The 21,415-nt window shown below is 32.4% G+C and overlaps 1 protein-coding gene across 1 annotated transcript in view; it reads left to right on the forward strand.

Annotated features, from left to right (window-relative positions):
• LOC118183131 (protein qui-1-like) overlaps window positions 1–21,415 on the forward strand; it is a 524,850-nt gene that overhangs the window by 84,878 nt on the left and 418,557 nt on the right. The window lies entirely within an intron of this gene.

Raw genomic sequence — 21,415 nt, forward strand, 5'->3', positions numbered from 1 at the left:
TTGAGAGTTGAATAAAAGCTCACCTCAAAATAAAATGAATTAATAAATTTATGGAAAATTTTACATAGCATATATTGAGCAGAAAGAGTAAACTTAATATACTTAATGGAATTAATAATTGGTAGAGTTGATTGCAGAATAAAATGCCTTAATTGCATGGTAAACAGTAGATCTTTTGAAGTTTTTCTATGTTGCATAAAATGCAGATTTAAATTTTTGATATTGATTGTCATATAAATGGCAATTACTGTTTTATTTTGCTCTGAAATGAATGGTTAGTAATAAAATTCTGGATGAGACAACCTTTAACATGCGCTAGAATTTACAAAGTTTAATTTGGTGCTGATTTCAACTGGTAAATTTCATTTTACTGAATTTTGCGTAAAATAATACGAATGAACCATTGCAAATTATTTTCAGAACTTTTTTTTTTTAATCTAAAAGGGCTATTAGTTTTGAAATGTGACTTCATATCGTCAGTCGTAAACTTGTTTCGCTTTTCATTCAAGTCTTGCCATTTGGCAAAATTTAACATATTTATCTTTAAAATCTAATATATTATTGACTAACAAGCCAAGCTATTTAAAAGCATTACACACAGTTCTTAACAATGCTTTTTTTAATTTTTAATCTGATTGATTTAAAATGCATTTAATTCATGATATATCTAATTGAAAACATTTTAATATTTCTACATAATTACATGATATATTTCTTCAGTTTTCAAATATATAGAAGATATATAACTTTCTGATGTCAGTATCTTATAAAATGTTTTGCTATTTCCACTGCCCTATCTGTATTGATAATCTATGCATTCATAAACTTTTAGCCTCTTTGAGTGACTGCTAAAATCTGAGGCCTTTCAGATTTTTTTTTTAATTGTGTGAGCAGAAAGATAGAATTTTAGAAGAGCTTCTTGAGTTACCTTTTGAATGATATAAAGAATTGTTAACATAATGTCAAATTTTTACAACTAAATATTAAATATATAAAAAAGCCTGCAGCATTCTCATGTTACAAAAACATATTTATTTATTCTGAGGCTAGGAATTGATTTAGTTTCAAAAATACAATTTATTCCTTTTAACAATTTCCCAACAGTGTCATCAAAACACTATAAATTCCTTACATGTTTTAAAGAAAGATGATTCATTAATGTAAAGATTATTAAATGGCTAATTTTATTATTCAATTTTTAATACAAATTAATTGAAATTAGAAACTGATTTTGTAAAACAATTTAATTATGAATAATTCAATTTGGGGGCTATTATATGTTTAAAAATGATCAAAAGATTTTTAATATCTTAAAAATAAAAGCAAAATTTTCAGTTTTAATATTTTGTATTAATAATTCATTTTAATTTCCTTGCTCAGTTTTAATATATTCACAAATTCAGATTTAAAAACAAAATAAGTTGTATAAATATTTTCAACATTTCTGATTTTTCCATAGTAACCATAGGAGAAGGATTTGAGACTATCTGTGTAAAAAAAAGTAGGATTTAGATCATCACACCTTCACATGCTTTCACTGGAATTTTCCTCTGTATATATACTGGGATGTGACACTAAGCAGTTGAGAGTATGTATTTAAGAGGTTAAAGGGATATTGTAACTAGTGTTTCAAATCCTGATAACATCCCCTACGCTGTCGGTGGGACGTAGATAGGATGTCCTAAGGATATACTGGGATGTGACATTAAGCGCTCAGGAGGATGAGTTTAGGAGGAAATTGGGATATTACGGGATGTCCTGAGGATGTAGTAAGTAGGACTTTAAATCCTAATAACATCCCATATGCCGTCGATGGGACATAGATAGGATGTTTTTAGGATATAATGGGATGTGCTTAGGAGGTTTGTGGGATATCCCGGGATGTCCTGAGGATGTAGTAAGTAGGAGTTCATATCCTAATAACATCCCGCACGCTGTCGATGGGACTTGGTTAGGATGTCCTGAGGATATCCCGGGATGTGACATTAAGCACTCGGGAGGAGGTGTTTAGGAGGTTCGCGGGATATTGCGGGATGTCCTGAGGATGTGCGCATATCCCGCGAGCAACATCCTTGGGATATCCCAAGGATGTTTTTGTGCTATGTGGGTCTTCAGGACATCCTCTCATATCCCGGGACATAGCGACTTAAATAAGACATCCTCAGGATGTTAAATTACGATGTCCTCAGGACATCTGAGAAACAACATACTCAGGACATCCTAAGTATGTCCCGGGATATTGCGACTTAAATAGGACATCCTGAGGATGTTCTATGCTATAAGGGGTTGTTTGTAGAGATGTTCTTTCCGACAAAAGCATTATTCTGAATTCCAATTATTTCAGTTGTTGCCACTTGAGGACGAGAAGAAGTTGACAAGTCACGCTTCAGGTATGGTAGATAAGGGATCCTCATTCGTTTGTCCAGGGACCGTCACTGATCCGTTTTTATATGCAAGAGTTTTTGTGATTTTTTTTTTTTTTTTTGTAATAATGTGTGATTTTTCTCAAACATTTATTTACTTATATATGATAAATATACTGATATGTAATAATTACAATATTTGCTTATCTTTAAATTTAAATATGATTGTAGGAAAATGGTAATAAGAATATTACAATTAACTTATGTAGTAATTCTTGAATACCTTGTAAAGGTTTTGGGGCGAGGGAGGGGGAAAAAACCACCGGTCCGGGAATTTTTTTCGTAAGTTTTACCGATCCGCGGATCAAAGCAGGTCGAGAAGCACTGATCTATTTCATATTTTGTAAACTTTAATGAATTTTTGATGAAAAAAACTAAACGATTTCAAAGGAATTAATGGCAACATTTTATGGGGAAAAAAACATTTTTATCTCCAGCGCCCGAGACTGTGTATCGGAAATTCTAAAGATATGCTGTCACACAAAACGTTAAAAAAAGCTCCTTTGGGCGTAATTTAAAATCTGAAACATTTCAGATTTTATTTTTTTTTTCCTTGTTCTCTTTTTATTTCTATACGTTTTCGTAAAACACTATAATAATACCGGAATCCTTAAGGCATGCGTTTAAAAATGTGTTTATTGGCAGTAATTAATTAAAACATACACACAATAACTGTAAAAAATGGTGATCATGGAAATATGTTAGCATTTATTCTTGTTGTTGAGATCATAAAATAGTCACAAATGACAGAATATTACGTATTTAAATTTATAGCTACTAAACTTTCCATGACAAGAAATATTATATGTCTATCTCAAAATTATTTACTTAGTCGTTTACGTAAACTTGAGTGTTTATTTATAAACATCTTACTAAATAAGTTATATAAAATGAATAAAACCTAGGCAATTTTCAGTTCTCTCAATAACTGTAACAATATATTGTAATAACATTATTTCTTTAACAGAAAAACTATGCTTAATTTAGAATCTTTATATTTTAGAGCTATTTCTGAATGGCAGCAAATCTTATAAATTCAGTCATATGAAATTCATTATTAAGAACGTAAATTTATGTGCGAGAGTGTTAATTTTATAAAACTCGTTTTTTCCGTTCCCGTCTTCCAAAAGAAAGTGATTAGAATTTATTTCACTGAAATTTAAAAGCTAATTTTTCCAATCAATTTGTTTCCATTCTCATGCATAATAAAGCTTAATTAAGTACTAATTACACATTATTCTTAGACGAGAGACAAAGGAAATATTTACCATCTTCACTCGGTACATTGACCTTATCGCCAAACAAAAATCCATAATTCTTCTTATTGTCGAAAGAGATACTTCTTTTCAGATTCCGAGCTGCATCACTCAATAATCCATTTCGCGAATCATCGAAGCATATTTCAGTAACGTTTTAGATATTTAAATTTTTTTATGGTTATAGAAGATAGCTCAAAAGTTGTAGCCACTTTGAATGGTTGACTGTGGTTCATGAAAGAAGATAATAAAGGATAATCATAAAAGATAATTTCTCGTAATCATCCACAAGCAGAACTTTTAATAAAGGATAATCATAAAAGATAATTTCTCGTAATCATCCACAAGCAGAACTTTTCCTTTGATTGATTGACCCACATGAGATGAAGCTACCAGCGCAATATTTCTTGGTCGACTTTGGTGATCATTAAAGACAGATATCGTCATGACTAAAAATTTCTCGTAACCATCCACAAGCAGAACTTTCGTCCGATTGACTGACCTACGCTAGATAGAGCTACCGGCCTAATATTTTCCCTGAAATCGAAAAATATTACGACTACATATGGGAAACAGCTCGCTCAATACTAGTGTTACAACTAGAAACCTCTTTCTCAAATTAGTGCTGTTTTAACGCGTTTCTCGAAAACGTGTATTATTGCACATCGCCAAATCTCATAAGGAACATTGGTTTGAGTAATGCGAAAGGAAAAGAGCAGGTTTCTGTGTCGTTTTACTCTGAGCTATAACATATTATACATATTACCTGTTGCTGACAATTTAGCCAGTCAGGTACGAGATAGTGTGAATCGTCGGCTGCCAGTGAAATGATCAAGGACTTTGGTGTCCGACTTGAGGCAGTTTTCGTCACGTAGCTATTTTACTGTCATTCAAGCAAAGCTGTTCTTTCAGTCAGCCGTTATTACGATGTTAAATTCTCCAAAAAGGTTCTTAGTGTCTCAACAAACAATAATTATAGATAATAGAATCGATATTTGATTATTCTACGATTGCTGTTGATTGAAGAATCTTCTACGCTTAACCATCATAGTGCACGATTTTATTTATACCTAAAATTCAGGCATAGGCGAAGTTCAAATTTTGAATGACTTTATTTTAAAGAAAACAGCTATGCATCATACATCCTTGAAAAATACGAATATTTTGCCTTATGTTAATAAATACGTTATTTAATTAGCTGAATAAATAAATGGGATAATAAGACAGCAATAACACTAGTGCCATCTGTCGAACAAAACTGAAATTAAAGTGTAAAAAGTCCTTGTTATGAAATAAGGCTTTGAAAAACTTTAGATAAAACTCAGTTTGAATATAAATAATTAATTAAATAAATCGTGGTCAATAGACAAAGTTTGAAGAATATCTTCTTTACCAAGAAAATTTAAAGGAATTTGAACATTTTTAATTAACTTTAAGCTAAATTAAAATTAGATGAATAGTTGAAAAACGACAGTAGTTAGCAATAGATGCTTCAGTAATTTTCTTTTTTCTCGTAAGTAATTTTTATTTTTTAAAATAGTCAAGTATATTTTAGTGAGATAATCCCAACGGTATTCATCTAATTTAAAAAAAAGTCTTAAAAACTAAAAAGTCATGCATATGATAAAGGAAAAAAATCTGAATGATGATCACTTAATTATTTTTCCAAAAATATATATTTTAAAAACATATTTTCCTAAATTCTGAAATGCAAGTTTGTATAATATCTATGCAGAAATTCCATTAAATTAATATCTTTCTTGCTTGCTGTTATAAAAGTAGCAAAATTTATGAAAAAAAGAACTTATCGAGAAAATGTTCTTTGAAAGAGGGATTTAAAAAAACTTGATAAAAGCTGCCATAAAGCTTAAAGTATTTCGCATAAATATAAATTCATAACATAAATATAAACATTTTATCATTTAAATTTAATTTAATTAAAACTTTAAGGCTTTAAAACATAAAATATAAAAAATATTAAAGTTTCAATGATAACAGTGTAGTTAACTAGTGTAAGTAACTAGGTTTTTCACTTATACAACCATAATTATGTTCTTTTGTATTGTCTTCTGTTTTACCTTTGTTATCATTCCATTATATCTTCATTCTACTTGAAAAAAATCTTCTCCTATCCCTGATTTATTGTTAATTTTTAGTCCAACAGGGCTTTGCGCCTGAAGGACTATTGTTTTCGTTTTACGATTTTACGTTCAATCATTATAAATGTCCGTTTCACTTTTCAAACTATTACTACCAAATGTTAGAGTCCTGCATTATGTTTTAAAAAATTAAATAATTAAAAATCCGCATAAATGTATGTATGTTTCTCGCATTATGATTAAACAACGGTACATAGAACCATCAAATTTTGAATGACGTAATCCTCCTATGGGCATGTGGTAATTTATGGAATATGGGATCAAATTTGAAATTTGGAATTTTTTTTTATGATCGATTTCATATTTTGTAAAACTTCAACGAATTTTTGAGCAACAAAGTCAACGATTTAAAAGCGAGCAATGGTAACACTCTATGCGGGGAACCTTTTTATCTTCAACGCGCGGAACTTTGTATCGGAAATCCTTAAGATATGCTCATTTTAAAATTATTTTGCGACATTGCTATTGAACTGAATTTTATGGTTTAAGTGCAAAGAACGTGATATTTAATAAATAAAGGTAACACACAAAACATTAAAAAACGCCCTTTAGACCTAATTTAAAATCTGAAATCTTTCAGATTTTTTTTCCAGCTATTTCTTATTGATAATAAACCTTTTATATGAATTCATATTGCAGGTTTGTTGACGTAAAATAAAGGCATCTGTGAATGAGCAATATAAAGCGTAATGATCAGATGTGCCTTCTTGTCCGCAGATTAGAATATACCACAGAATTGGTGCCATGTATAGATACACAACAGAACTGGAGCAAAAAGCAAGCAATATACAGGCCACAGGTGACGGAGAACGGTGGCAGCTGCATCTACCAGAAAACGGCACCGGAGAACGGTGGCACCTCTCGTCCTTCACTATGCAGCGCTTGTTGAAGAATTTAAAGATTTAGGTGAGAAACATGCCTTTGCAGGGGCAAGGTGGCTGTACGATGGCAATATGCAACGCAGCAAGCAATATACAATAAAATTGGTGCCCGGCTTCCTTTCCATTAATTACAACCTACATTTTACATTTTTATAACTTGTAGATGGTAAAAGTAAGACAGCAGACATCATCTTTACTTGACCGAGCCATGCGTAGAAGAAGATTATATTGCTAACTTTATATTAAGAATGGTAATGTTACTTTAGTTCTGAAAGATAAACATTGCACCACTTCACAATTATTAATTAATAAAATTTGGATTAGATTATTGTTATAAACTGAATGAAAAATTTTGCTTAGTGGTTAGGGGAGTCTGACTGCGATACCGAAGAGCTCGGGTTTGAATCTCGGAGAAGGCATGAACATAAATTGTCTGTCCCTTCATAGGAGGCAAAGGTGTCCCACCTATTAGCTGCCTTCATAATAAAGAGACCACTACATCTGGCCTTAGGAGTGGCCGATGTCAACATAGGCAATTACCTGCCATTGGGGGAAAAAACTTTCCTTTGCCGTTAGAAATGTACATGAGTCATTTACATTATACGTAGGTGAATTATAAAAAGGTTACAATCATAAGCAATTGAAAAGTAATTATTGTAGAGGAAATAATTTTTCCCCAGAGTGTAGATAGACTGCACTGGATGTCTAGCAGTTTCTGTGCGGGTAGGTGGAATTCGTTCGCAGACGCATCAGAGCGATTGAAATGGCAAGACATTTAGAAAATGATCTCCGTTGGAGGTGCGAACCGTTTTTGTTATCTTGATCGAATATCTGGAGAGTGGCCATACCGTTACTGTCAATCGTTATTATGCAACTTTACGTGAAGCCATCCGACGCAAACGCCCTGGCATCTTGAATGATGGGGATCATCGTCTTGTATGATAATGCCCGACCCCATACTGCTCTCCAAACACACGAACTGCTGAAAAGTGGGAAGTCTGGAGTTCACCCCCCAGATAGTCGAGATTTAGCACCCAGTGACTATTTCCTTTTTACGAATTAAAGGAAACCTGGAATGAGGTTCTCTTCAGACAGTGCGAAAACACCTACCGAGGAACTGGCTGAATGAACAGGGACTTGATTTCTAAGAAGCTGGGTTATGCAAGTTGACCTTGCATTTAGATAAATGCCGAAATAAGTCTGGTGATCATGCAGAAAAATGATAGGAACGTATGCTTCTAAACCTCCTTTTATATTTTCTGTCTCTTGTTAATAAATAATTGTTGTTACTCTTGTAACCTTATTGTTGGATTCATCCTCGTATAAGCATCATATAGTAAAAATTAATTTTGAAATGATGTGTTTCATGAAGATGTGTTATAAGCATTCTGTAATTATTTTTAGACAGTAGCCGTCTGCAGAGCCAGCCGTCTAATATTTTTTATACAAAATAAAAAGTTATATAATTATTTTAATAAGTTCATCTAGCAATTAATACTAATAGAAATGTATTACTTTAAATTACTTAGTTTTAAATCAAGAAGAGAAAAACTAAATTTAAAAGAAAAATAGCTTTCGCTTTACCGAACTGCAACACACTGGGCTGTGAATGATACAGATATTTTTTGTAAGGCAGCTGCAACACATTTTTTGAACCGCTGAGTTTGCTGATTAAATTCAAAAGATAAATATCTTACATTTTGCCGAGTGGCTGTAAATTTCTTCTAAATCGCTGAGTTTTCGGATTAAATTTAAAACATAAATATCTTACACTTCGCCGGGTGGCAACACACTGCTATTAAATCGCTGATTTTGTTAATCGAAAATGTCATTACATTTTTACAAAATATAAAATAAATAAATAAATCCGGAATTCACAATTCGGGCTTCGAGATGTATATTTTCGCATGGCAGATTTTGCGTGTTCAAAATTTGGTTGATGTGGATGCCATCGTTTTCCCATAATACGGGTAACAGACACACATACATTTATAGAGATTATTTATTATTCATTCAGTAATCTACATAAAAAAAGGAAAAATATCAGATTAAAAAGAAATTTTTAGGGCTATTACAGTTTAGTTAAAAATTTACCTTACATAATTCTGGAAAGAAAATCTTCGTAAATGCCGCAACATTCCAATCCTCTCCCTCAACCATAACCAAATAGTTCTAGTAAGGGTCAAAGAATAATTATTATGAAACAGATCTGGTCCACCATGGGGATAGTCAATAATCCAGCATCAAAGATATCAGCGAAAGAAATCCTTTAACAAGATCATTTATTTCTTATCATTTTCTTTAAATATTTAAGTAATGTATACATTTCACGATAATAACCTTTCTTAGACCTGATTTCTTCTTTGAGTTAAAATAACACGCCAAATAACGATTATTGAAGGAGTTAAAATCAAAACGAATCAGGGTGCTTATGAATATTAATTGCGAATAATACGCTGATTCCTTTTGCTTTAATTCCTCTAATACTCATATCTTCTTGTTTGCATACATATTCGTAAAGGTTTTACCTTTTTTAATGCTAAATAGAAAACCCTCAACGTCTTTTAACTGAAGATTGTTAATAATTATAATTTGAAATTCCTGTTTTCTTGTTAATAATTATAATTTGAAATTCCTGTTTTCATCACTAGAAGTGTTACACATATTTTGAATTAATAGTGCATGTTGACTTATTTATTAATCAACCCAACTTTCGCAGCTAACAATGAATTTCAATCAAAAGTTAAAAGACTGCATAAAACCATGACAGCATTAAGTATGCATGTGTTTTCCTGTCATTATTTGTTCGTCTTTTTTCATTTCTGATTTAGTTTTTTGTTTAGTGCTTGTGATTTAATTTCAAGTTTCTTCAAAGCTTGAGAATTATTCATACCAATCCTTCGCATTTTATTCATATTTTGTAAATCCCATCCGAACCTCCATTAAAAATACCAAATAAAAGCTTTTTCAGCACCTTAAGTGAATTCTTCCGGAGAGGAGAGGGGATTTAAACCGTTTAAGTTTTTCTTTCGGTGATTTAATTTGAAAGTGGCAAAATGAGCGAGCAGAAAATAAGATTAAATTTTTCTGCAAAAACTTCTAAGTACATAGAAATCAAATTAGAAATAATGAAAAAGTTTTAATTGTATCTTACTTAAAAATTTGCTTTTCATGGGTTTCATCAACTTATAGTACGTTTTTGCCTTTTAATCGAATAATAAAATACATAGTTCTTAATATTTCATTTGAGAGAATTTTAATTATTGACTTTTAGTTACTTAATTTCCGATTATCTTTTGATATTTCCGCAATCAGATCAAATGAGTTTACTTTAAAAAATTGCTCTTATGCTTGGTTTTTATTTTTAATACTGTAATCTGCGATTTAAAGAACATTAAAAATTAACTCTATATTTGAATATGTTTCTGTTTTTGCTTTAATACTGAATTATGATTACGGTAAAGTTTTAGAATTAATGTTTTGTCCAGTATTTTTCTGGAAACTTGCCAAAGTTTTGATGTAACCCTCAAAGCGCGTATCTACTACTTGGATCTGCTACGTAGTATTTGCTAATTTAGAAGCATAATATTATATATAGTATACAGGTGAGGGAAGGTGCTGTTTAACGTATCTCACTTGCTGATAGTAAGAACAGGAGCTCAAGTTTGTTATTTGCATAGGCCTCAGACACCGTATAGGAGAGAGTATGATTTTGCCCAGTTGCGTTCCAGGTTTGAAGAAGAATTTCCCGAAGATGAACCTCTTTTCCTACCACCAAAATACTTGAGAGTAAGGTCAGTAGACAGATAAGGTTATGCTCTTTTGAGGTCAAACCTTACTCTTTCAGACACGTGAGGCAATGACGTAATTTATCTGTCTGACCAGAGAGCTCATAGAAATGGGATACTTTAGTCATAGAAATAGGAGCGGGACATCGAAGTCAGCACGCTGCTTGACCTTGGTCGAGAACAGCAGACCATGTATTATAGTAACTTTGAGAAGAATTTAGGCTGGTATTTATATCAAATAGAAAATTTAGTTTAGTAAAATGGTAACTAATAAGTCTGGCAAATTAATTTATATATTTTACAAGCATTTTGTCGCAAAGGGAATGGTTGCGACGAACTCAAAAATTTATGACAGTCAAAGTGTTAATGTAAAAACAAAAATTATTGAACGTGAAGAATATCGTTATCATTCAGTCAAAATATTAAATACTACAGAATATTAAATACTATTACAAGTGTTCCATTCGATTAGAAAAAAATCTGATATGTCCATCACATGATCACCTGCCAATTCTAAGTTAAGACATGGAATGGGTGGAATAGCAACGAAATTTAAGTAAATTGTTAACTTCCGTTTGATTATTTGTAAATAAAATTTCAGTGTTTATTACAAACGTTACTCATTTTCATTAGTCTCTTCGTCTATTAAATGGACAATGACAACAGTACATGCTCCTATGTATCTGTTCTCACGCTTTGACTTGAAATACCGCATTAATCGTAGTATATTCCTCTGGTCATATAGGGTTTCGTATTCATAAATTAATGAGAAATTTTTAAAAGCAGAATTTTTTTTAGAATTTAACTTGCTGCCATCCGTTTCTTTTTATATTCGATATATTATTTATTTTTGCTACATTATTTGTTTAAAAATAATACATAACGATAATATTTGGTGGCAGCGTTCTTTTATTCGAAAAATGGTTCGAAATAAAAGCGAAACGAACACCGAACTGAGGAGTGAGGCTAATAAATTAAACTACTTCGTAACGAAAGCTGGTCTACAAAATGAAGTTATTCTCTTTGAATTTAGCATGATTCCAAAAATACATTTAATGCTTATAAATGTAATATGGTGTTTTCAATCGCATGCCTATTTATTTTATATTTGAGAAGATTTGGATTTGAGATAAATTTGATTGAAGATTACGTACAATTTGATTTGAATTATCTCGTAACATATTTTTTACGAAAATCTGTTTAGAGCTTCAAGTAAAATACCACGTCCGTTATAAATTTTCAAAATTTCAGTATGCTTTTTGCATTGATATAAGAGTCTTAAATACTAAAATTGAAAAGTTTTTCATTATATTTTAATGTATTTCCGGTTGTCCGTTAAAGAGTGTTATTTGTTTCTTGTAAAATATCGCTTCTGATTGTCCAGTTTTACCAAAATCTAATCTACTGTTTTTCTGAATGCATAAATTTCAAATACGGACGATAGAAACTTTTGGAAGTTCGAGCTAATAGTGATAATTGACAAAAAGACTGTCATACCCATACAGACATCATTGCAAAAATAGTAAAAACGTGTTGTGGGAATCCAAATACATACTTATTCCCTGAAAACTCGCTATCAGATTTTTGGCCTGAAAATATTACCTCCTTTACCTATGTACTATATTGGTTGGTGGGAAGTAAAAACAATTACCCCTCCCACTATTGGTGGAACCGTTAAATTCATACGCATTTGTTGGGCTCAGTGTTCGGCAATGATATTGGGCTCAATGCCTTTATGGACTTCAAATAAAACAGCAGTTCAAGTTGTCCATTTTTACCCAAAATTTAATCAACTCATTATATTAATGTAGAAAGCTTAATACTGAAAATGAGAATTTTTGGAAGTTTCCTCATGTAAGAGTTATCGTGGGTGAAAACATCGTTACACACAGGTACCATTCTTGAAATAGTAAAACCGTACTCATGATTATTCATTGAAAACGTGCTATATAATTTTTGGATCGAAAACATTACCTCCCTTACCCATGTATATAGGTTGGCGGGTGGCAAAAAACTGTTCTTTATAGATTTTTATATCACTATACATAAGAAGAGAATCATGCGTCATTCAGTTCGTATAATATAAAGGGGAATAAATGAAAATTTTCTCCTAGGTTTTCTTTTTGTTTTATTTAAGATTTTGTTTAATATTATGAAAAATTTGTTTTCTCTAAAAAACAAGAACTACAGAATGGTGGAGGGTTATGAATGTTACTTAATTAGTAATATTAATAGTGTAAATATTACTGCTTAAAGAGCTGTCAAAATGCCCAAATATCAAATGAGATGTTATTGTTTTAAAGGAGTCTTTTTATTTTCATTCCTATAATTTGAAAGACAAATAGAAATCATATGTCAGATAAATGAGTGTAGTTTATCGGACTACATGGTTGATAAACGAGTAAAGGAAAGAAGTGTAAAGAGCAATGTGGCAGCATTATGTAATAGCATGTCATGACGAAAAAAATAGAGATTGATGAACTTCTCGTTAAAATTATTGTTTCATTATTTTAAGCTACTTGTTGAATGATCTCTTTATAACAGCGTTGATTACCCTCCAAAAGTATATCTTTATTTTAGATTTGGAGGTATCATTGTAGCCAAGAAATTTAGTATTATATAAAGTTTCATTATTTTGTCGTAAAAGTACTGAGCATACAAAATTAAAGATATGACTGATTTAATTTACCTCAGAGTGAGAAAATTTAACTTTAATACGTAATCCATGGTCCTGATCTAACTATTCAAAAATAAGCGATTTTGGTTGTTGATATAAATTAGGAGAATTGCAGCAGCATCTATCTATCTATCTGTTGATATATATTTATACTTCTAGCTTTAATAACGCAGAAAATGCGAGAGTTTGGAAACGAAACTAATCGATTGATGGGTTGAAATAGTTAAATACAACGATAAATTACCAAAATGGATTTCTTCAACATAATTTACTTTGGAAATTATAAATAACTAGTTCCAACGCGAAGTGCTGAGAATGACTATTAGCAATTAATTTAAAGGAATGATGTTTTAATGGAAAACAAGTGTTAGAATTTCTTAGATGGTGTGGATACGTTATCAACATTGCCCATTTTAAGACTTGCCTTGATTTTAGAAAATAGAAAATAATTACAGAGAGCAAAATATGTCATTTGTGTTATAAAACAGGGCGAAAAGACACTGTATAACAGAAAGGGAAATTAGTTTTAGCTCGAAACTATTCAACGACGAATATTATTGTGAAAAAAAAACTCATCTGTATATACAAACTTTATACATTAGTATATTCTCTGACAGAGAAGTTTCAAGATCATCTATGGCTGGTTTCCATTTAGAAATACGTTATTTTCTTGTTTCATCATCTCTAACGAGAATTTTGCCTCCTTAGAATTGCAGCAATCGTGACATTCAGCGAAGTAATTCGCATCTTTCCAGTTCCACTTACTTCACACTTATAGGTATCCAGAAGTAAGCATCCAGAAACATGGTCTTGAACAGCAAATGTTCTCATCTCTTAGCTGTGAAAGACATTGTTCAACATGTGATAAATTTTTACGTCAGCCTAGGTTATGCTAATTTATCATTCATTTCGAGAATCACAGTTTGTAGTACAATCTTTAGTAGCCTCTAGATTAGTTTGCGGTACTATGCTATTAGGAGTTCAACAGAAATTTCAAATATGTCGAGCTGCAAAGCATCTAAAGCTGTGAAGAATAGATAGATAGTACGACCACTTGTCATCTTATTCTCTTCCTGATATAAAACTTACGAAATGGCAAGCCTTATTTTTTACATTTATGACCGAAATATGTTAACGCTATTTGAACACTTCGGTGGTGCCCCCTTTTTTTTTCCTTCAGTGTGGAGACAAGCGTGCTTCTGACTAAATTGTACATTAGTTTGAAAGAAGAACTTCATTAATTTGAAATGTAAAAATTCAAAATATTTTTATATGTTTTCTGACTAATAAGAAAGTAAATTTTTCATACTAATAAAAATACTGTTAATCATAATCAAAAAGTAAAATTTTTCTAAAGAACTGCTAATTTTATAGACCTCACTGCGAACATAATCAAAAGATCAACCACTTGTAAGTACAACTAAATGACATATTTTTAACGTTTAGTCAAAGCATGCAATATTTTAATTTCAATTTCAGACCCTTTTATACGTAGTGGACGAAGACATTTATTTGATTTTTACTTTAGTTTGAAAGGTCAGATTTTATTGCCATGGATAACTTACTTTGTCAATATAGTATCTTTGCGGCAGAGGGGCATATGAAATACCATTCAGTTGAGAGTTATATCTAAAAACTGGTAGGAAAGTGGAAGACCGTGGGAGACCCTCAGGGTGTAATTCTCCATCAAAATAGGAGCAGAGCTGAACCAAACTTCTAATGTCACCTGTAAGCTGTAAAAGGCATTGGCTAATGATAAGCGCTATTCTTTGTCTCTTGGCCATTATAAAAGGTGCAGATCTTATTCTCGATTAGACTCATTTCATGAATAACCTTAACATAACCGCAACAGCTTGCGAATTTCGAATATTTTTCTGATTTGTGGGAGTCGATTCCCGTTGTGTATCGTATATTGTTCCAAATGTCTTTATCATCTCCACTGGTTAATGCCGTACTGCCTGAAATGTACAACAATATTTTTCCTTAAAAAAAACCATCCAAATGTTATACCCCTTTAAATTCGCAGCCTCGTTAATTATAAGTTACGTTATGTACTTTAAATTTTATGTTAAAGGGAATTAAAGGTTCCTACGTTTTACCTCAATGTATGCATTAGAGCATACCTCAGTGTATTGTAAGCATACCTCAGTGTATTTAGATCAGCATTCATCAATCTCTGGTCCAAAGACCAGAAGTGATCCTCAAAGCCTACACTTTTGTGGGCCTAAATTTTTAAAAAATATAAAAAGTAAATTTCAAATTGACTGCGTATAGTATAATATAGCTGCAAATCTCGAAGTATGGAAATTACACATGCCAATCCTTTATCAAATTTTCAAACTTAAGAGTAAAATTTTTTAAATAAAAACAAACTACCAAAATGGACTTGATTTATTAACCGATCTCAGACTTAAGCTGACCTACATGCATTCAAACTTAAAATAGCGGTGCAAGAATCGGTTGGCTCATCCACCTCAGTAATGAGTACGAACACGTATTTAATTTTTATTTAATAAGATTATCCAAACCGCAATAACCTAGAATTATAAAAAAGATATAAATTTTTTTCTGTTAAATTATTACTTAATATTAATATAAAGTTAAATGAGTTTTAATAAACTGCATTTAAGAAATTCAAGTGTACTCGTAGTAACCTGTGCTAAAAAACATTTCGTACGCAAGGGACGCAGTACATTTTAAATTATCAAAACGATCATAATTTGAAAAAAGCTTCAGAAACTAATTTAAACCATTTAGTTATATTTTTCGAAGAAATCTTCGCCATTTTAATCCCACATGACGCATGCTATTTACATCAAATGTTTTTCAGGAAGTACCTTAAAAAATACTTTTAAAGGCCTTTTTCGAACTACTGCGATATTCTGAAGTTTGTCTTTTGTAAATAATTATCTGAACATTACTATACTTCAGTTAATATACAGATAAGCAATTAATTATAATGCTGAAATGTGAGATTAAGTTTGAACTGATAAATTTAAATTATTTGTAGAAAGACCCTTTTATTAACTAAAATCTTTATTGTACAAGTTTCAAGCTTTGCTCATTGCATTTATGTCTTTAAAAGTAATAAGTCTCATATCATTAACGCTAATTCCTTTTAATTTGCTTCTTAGAATTCACATCACATTATAAATCACCGCTCTCTGTTTACACAACTACAACCTTCAGTATTTTAAGTACTTAACGAATTTTAAATGAATATTTGTACTAAAACTTAGGAATAACCTGAAAAATTATTAATCGGTTAATTTATCACGTTGACTGCAAAAGCTAACCAAATATCTGTTTTTCTTTTATGCGTCAAGTGAAGTAATGTGGTGTAAGTTTTAAATGTGATTTATTTCTGACATAACCGCTGGGGGATGCTATAAAGATAGAAATTCTCGATTTTATGCTTTTAAGGCTTAGTATTAATCCTTTTGAAAAGAGGGAGGAGATTCCCATGGTGATCTGTAAATAATCCATGCATGAAACTGAAATTTTCCGCGTGGTGATCAATCACGAAAATGTAGCATTCATTATAATAATTCTCTGACTTTAGTTTAGTATGTAGATAGAAATAGAAGGTCAGTTTAGTATGTGGGCAGAAACGGAAGTATTAATTTTTATTGACTCTTTGATTAATGTTTCACAGAACTTGAATGAAACATTTATTGCTTTATAATGATGTTGTATCATTGCAAATATTGGAAGTGTTGTTTCTAGATAAGCGTTTTTTTTATCATATAAATTGCAGCTTATTCTCCGCTATTAGGCTTCAGGCGATCCGACACGCAAGAAAGGTAATTCAGTTATTCCTCTTACAATGCAGATGATGTTGCGTTGTTGCTATTGCATCATACCTTTTGAACCGCTCTATTGCAGAGTTATAACTTTGCCTGGCGCAGATTGCGTTGTTGTTATTGCACCAAACCTTTTGAACCGCTCTATTGCACAGTTATTACTCTGCCTGACGCAGATTGCGTTGTTGCTATTGCACCATACCTTTTGAACCACTCTATTGCACAGTTATAACTCTGCCTGTCGGAGATTTAGATTATGCATTCTTCTTCGTTAGAAGCAGTTGGATAAAAAAAAAACTTAGTTCTTTTATAGCATTACCCATATTTAAAACAGCCGATCTAACTGACTAAATATCAGCATGATATTCACATTGGCGAAGTTAGCAATGATTTAGATAAGGTATGCAATGTTTAGCTCTTTCATTACTATTCAAAATTAAAGATTATAATGAAATGCATTTGGGATTTTAAAAATTCACTTTTCTGAAACTAATCTGACTAAGCAACTGAGACAAAGATGTTAAGGCAACATTTACGATTTCTTATTACATTTAACTTTCGAGTTAAATAATTTTAAGGCCTGGAGGTTTCCTGACTTTCAGAAAGACTAGAATACGCATATTAAATATGGTAATACTTTTCTACAGCTTTATTTTAGAAGTTACAGTTAAGTCTTTTTCAGCGTTTAAAAATTCGATTTGGTGAGACTCAGCTAGCTAAAAAATAGGAACAATTGTGCTACGGCAGGATTTAAGATTTCAGAAGCTTCCAGTTAACATATTAAGCCACGAAATATTTTTTGGGCCCAAACCTTTTCTGCCCTCTTCAAAGACAGTCATGCATATTAGAAATGCAAATATAACTCTATCAAACGGAAATTTGTTTTTATTATTGAGATAATGCGCTGGCTTAACATACTTTTTTTTTTTTAAAGATCTATATTTGTTTGCCACTTGTTAAAAATATGCAGATAAATGCATATAAATATTTTATAATAATTAAAGGGACTTATAGTATGGAGGTTAAATAATTTAGAATACAAGGATGATATGATTTCAATTTAAAGTCACATGATGGAATAGAATGTTTAAAATATGCATAAATAGTTTCATTAATTTTCTTTGAAAAAGATTCTTTGTCCCTTAGGGATTCCGTCTCTCTCTTATAGTATATTAACTAAAGGCCACTATCTTGAATGGTATCTGCCTTAACATAGGGTAAAATTAAAAGCAAATATTAAATAAATTCAACCAAGGGACAATATTTCATTAAAAGCTATTCTTCAAGAAGGAAAATGGCATTATTTCATAAATGAATGATGTATCACAGCTACAAAAAGAATACTTCATTCTTAGAAAAACCTTGTCTTAAAATATTTTAGAATCTTCTTAATCTGTAATATTTCATAGATAATTCTAATTTTGGAAGCAATCATTTCATATCGTTGGTGAAATACTTTGTAACAAATGTATGGGGCGATTTTTCCTTATTAAGTATTCCAAATCTAACACTTTCACCATTCAAACGTTACTTAAAAGCTTCAGTGTGAGTTTTCACTGAAAGCTTTACTAAATGGGAAAAGAACACAAACGCAAGTAAGTCGCTTTTAACTTAAATTTATTTGCCTGACTGCTTGCGAAGGACAATTAAAAATATTACAAAAAAAAAAAAAAAAGATTACCAATTGCTTGGCCTTTGCAGTGGCACTTGCAGTCCCTGTATTTACAAATCCTGGTACTTTCATAGAAAGCTACAATCTCTGGGTCGGCAATTAAAAGCTCTCTAAAGCATCAGCTTATTAACCAAACTAATATCTTGAGATTGTAATTCTCTCCCTAGAAGCACGTTTGGCTAACAGAGAAGCATGGCGGGCATATAATCAAACACTGATGCAAGGCTCTTATACGGTTACGAATTCTTTCTCTAACAGTATACTTAATTGATTACCTTTCAAACTTGTATTATTATTTGTAGTGAACGAATCCGAAAGAAAGCATACAAAAAAAGATGTAAATCAAATTTGTTAGTGAAAACCTACAATGCCACAACACAAAATAATTAATTGTAAATTTCCCCCTTTTGGGTTTGGTTACTGAATGACAAATAGAAAAAATGCTAATTATATAGTGTGAGAGTAAATTAGAGAAAAGGAAATTATTACTCACAAAGTTTAGTTTACATGGTGTTGTCGTTTTTGTCGTGTTGCTTGATATATGCCAATTTCCAACTGCTACTATTTTTCGCGGGGGCAAACGTAAAGCGAAAATCTATCTGAAATGGCATAGAAGTAACATAGGTAATTTATTTAATTTATTGGCAAATCAAAGCACACGATGGCTTTTTGCTTAAAGAGAGGGATACCTTCATGAAAGACTTTCTGAGAAAAACTGTCTTGTATTCACATTATACATGACGATGCCCCGAAGCTTCCTGCAGCTAACGTATTCGCCAGGATTTGGACCCAGATTGAACAACACGTTTTGAACAGTCTTAATTGTTGGATACTGGCGAGTTCAAACAGTTTATAACTGAAATGTTTCTGTGCTATTACGCTTAAAATTTAAGCCTAAAAATTTAAGGCGGTTAGCTCCAGTCCTAGCATATATACACTGCTGGCCATTAAAATGCCGTCACCATGAAGAAAAGCAAATAGAAAAAAGATATTTATTGCAAGTAAACAGTATAGCATGAAGACAAAATCATTAAATTTGTAAGCATTTTGGGGGTTTGCAGCGATGCGAAATTAGTAGAAACAGATGCCACCGCTGGAAGGTAAAACGGCATTTAGGCATGACGTCAAACTGGGCTTGAGTGCGAAATGGGCAAATCATTCCATGCTGCTTCAATTCTATGTCACACTTCATCAACAGTATTAGCTGGACAGGGGTGGCGAGCCAGTTGTTCAGCAATCCATGATCATATGTTTTCAGTGGTTGACAGATCTGAAGACTGTGCAGGCCAGGGCAACAATCGAATACCCTGTGTATCGAGGAAGGTCAGAACACGACGTGCAACATATGGTCTTGCATTATCGTGTTGGAACATGACATTTGGGAGCCTCGAAAATAGATCACAACCACTGGACGTAGGATGTCAGAAATGTACCCATCTGCGTTCAAATTACCGTCGATCCAAACTAGAGATGTGCGTGTCGGGTACCCAATGGCTGCCCATACATCACAGCAGGTATAGGGACCCTATGCCGATATCGAATGTAAGCAGGCGACGTGCGGTCTCCTCGGACACTTCAGATACGCATACGGCCATCAGAATACTGCACGTAGAACTGGGAATCGTTTGAAAAGGCGACATTGTATCACTCCTGTACCCAGCTTTGTCGTTTGGCACACTAGATTCACCGTCTCTCTCTCTTTGATGCATTTTCAAACGAAGCCGAAGTAATGGTCACCATGCTCATAGGCCACGCTGCTGTAAACATCGACGCACCTTGCAAGCTGATACTATGCGTGCTTCAAACATGCCCATTTCCTGACTAATGGTTGGTGGTCGTACGGTTTTGGAGGGATGGCCTCAGAGCATGTCTGTCCTCTCTGGCGCTAGTCATGGGAGGGCGTTGAGATTCTGAATGCGTTCAGTATGACCCTCAGCAATTCATAGATTTCATATTCCCATGAACAGTGGCTGGATGTCGACCGGCGATATCTCGGAACGATAACTTTCTATAGGCAACGATCCTGCCTCCATCGAATTTCGAAACTTGCTGGTAAACATTTCTTGTCCTTATTCGAGGCATAACACTACATTCTGAGCAAACTCCCACCTTAAAAAGCACTTTCCGAATGAGAAATCCACTACACAACTTTTGTTTGTGCAGTGCTTCTCCCTCCTGCGTCGTCTAAATGCGCTGAAATGGTAATTGTTTGTATATCCTAACTTCTTCCTTTCATGTTATTTTGACGTTCGTCAGATTATTCTTTCCTGGTGTTGCAATTTAATGGCCAGCACTGTATGTATATTACAAACAGAACAAACCAGAAAAATTCACAATTCCAGAATTTTAGATGGAAATACGCTGAATATAGGAGCAAGTTTATAGCAGAGGCTGGTGTACTTTAAATCTTATACATGACGTTATTCCTTCGGATTCATTTAACTAACTCTCATATAACACTGCATGCCTGAAAATTTGTTCTCCGAGAAGAAGGTTGCCAGATTAAGATTTTAGTTTTAAAAAATTTGTGAGATTGAAATGCAAGGAAAGTACTAAATAATATTCGATAACTGCTAATTAAAGGAGAGCCTGGTAAAGCAGATTTGGTGGATAAGACATACGAGCAGGATGGAGTTAATCTAGAATTCGACAGTAAAAAAAAGAAATCCTGAAATTTGAAATTTTAACTTCTAAGGCATCTAAGAAGACATACGCCTTAACTGAACGACTGGTGCCCTGAGATTCATTCAGAGCAA

This window comes from Stegodyphus dumicola, chromosome 1, assembly GCF_044657685.1.
Source record: "Stegodyphus dumicola isolate Sdum_Otavi_A_Nest chromosome 1, ASM4465768v1".
NCBI classification, from domain to species: Eukaryota; Metazoa; Arthropoda; class Arachnida; order Araneae; family Eresidae; genus Stegodyphus; species Stegodyphus dumicola.